We start from the raw sequence: 1,924 nt of genomic DNA on the forward strand, positions 1-1,924 counted from the left end.
GCACCAGGTGTAGTAGTGATGCCCAAGGACTGCTCGAAGGGCGAGCTATGCCTAGCTCGAGCATCTTGTTGAATTCCTTTTTTGCGATTATGAGCCAGTCTGGAGCGAGTCTGCGCGGCCTGCAAGTCCCGGTGGTCCCGGTGTGGTTGCTATATAATGCCGCGTTTGGTGCTTTGCCTCGGTTGGTCGGCCTTCGGGGCGCGTGATCTCCTTGTATTGCGCTAGGAGTTTGTGGTATGGAGTGAATTCCTGGACGGTTTTGATTTGCACCGTGATGTCGTCACTTGCCTTGCCCCGAATCGCTAAGCCCGTCGTCTGATCGATGAGACGTTGGTTGGCGAGGCGAGGCCATTAGATTGAAGTATGCAAGGAAGTCCGCTCCAATTATCGGCTTATCGAGATTGGTTACCATGAATCTTCAGGTGAAGGCTCTTCTGAGTCCGAGATTCAATGTGATTGTCTCCATGCCATACGTGTCAATCGTGGTGTTGTTAGCGGCTGTGAGAGTGTATGCGGACTTGTTGCGTGGTCCACGAAGAAGTTTGCGTGGGAATACGCACAAGTCTGCTCCCGTGTCCACGAGGAAATCAATTTTTGTATTGATGTCCGTGACATGCAGGCGGCGTGTTTTTACCCAGCTCGTACCCAGTACCGCCTTTACTGGCGAGCCGTGTCGTTTCCCTGTATTGGGTGTGAACAGGGTGCTTCGCATTTGCGGGCTGCTGCACCGTATCGTCGATGGTACCAGCACTTTGTATTGGCGGTCCCTCTTTCGGATGATTTTGAACGAGATCGGTTCCGTGAGGACTCTCTCTGTCTTGCGCGGTCTAGCTGTAGGCTCATGCGTTCTATGGTGCGCGCAAGGGTTGTGACTTGTTGCTTCAACTCGTCCTGTTGGATGCGCATTTGTGCAAGTTGTATTTGTATGTTATAGTCGGCTGGCGCGTTGCTTCGCGTGTTGCGTGTTGCCTCAGCCAATTGTAATGCCGGGTCTCTGGTAACATCTAAAATCGCGTCTGCCATTTCAGCAAGGTGGTCCAGAGTGTCTTGTGTTTTGCTGACTAGATGTGGCTTGAGAAAGGTTGGAAGGCGGCTGAGCCAAATGGTCCTTACGACCTGTTCGCCTACGACTTTTCCGGCTAGGTGCGCAGGTGCCGCAGGAACTGCGATGGTTTGCGGTCGCCTATTTCTTCGTGCTCGAGTAGTTGCCTCGTTTTGTGCTCCTGTGTTGCATTCAGGCGTTTTATTAACTCGGTGCGTAACGTTTCCTCGGGAGGATTCATCACTATGTCGCGTATTTCCATGGTGTATTGCGGGCCAAGTGCTGTGAGTGCGTGGCCGAATTTTGTTTCCTCTAATGTGATGCCTGCTGCTTGGAAATTACGGTCTAGGATGCTGAACCACAGTTTTGGATCGGCTGGCGTGAATTCTGGAATTCTCATTGCCACCCTGTTGGCTTCGTGTGCGTAGGGTGGTTGTGCTTCCATAGTTGCTTCCGGTATATCGCTAATTGTGGGTTGTGGCATTGTTTGCCGACGCATGCTTGCTTGCTTCTCTTTGGTATTTGTCTAAATATGTTAATTTGTACTTGCCTTGTAGCCCTTCCTGGGAAGTCGGGGGTCACCAATATGGTGTTATGGTTGTACACCAATGTGGTGGTTCGTATGTCCACCAATGTAGTTGCTCTGCATCTGATGTGGTTCCGGCGCAACCAGTCCGCTGTCTGCTTCTCGGGTGCAAAGCAGAGTGGGCGACAGGGAAAGGAAGGTTTGTCGTGCTGGTTCCCGGAATAAGGCAAATCTCACAAGTACATTTTATATATTTAAAGTACAGAGAAAGACGTCGTGTACATCAGGAGCGTGGCGTGGGGGTCTGTGTCCCCCGCGTGTATGCAGCTCCGGCGGTGACCGGGTCGCGAGGTTCC

At 51.9% G+C, this 1,924-nt stretch overlaps 1 pseudogene; it reads right to left on the reverse strand.

Moving 5' to 3' along the window:
• Positions 1–636: 636 nt before the first annotated feature.
• Positions 637–1,695, reverse strand: LOC148936435 (uncharacterized; annotated as a pseudogene).
• Between the last annotated feature and the right edge of the window lie 229 nt (positions 1,696–1,924).

The sequence above is a fragment of the Pogonomyrmex barbatus genome, unplaced genomic scaffold, assembly GCF_055798465.1.
Source record: "Pogonomyrmex barbatus isolate J1 unplaced genomic scaffold, ASM5579846v1 scaffold22, whole genome shotgun sequence".
Lineage (NCBI taxonomy): Eukaryota > Metazoa > Arthropoda > Insecta > Hymenoptera > Formicidae > Pogonomyrmex > Pogonomyrmex barbatus.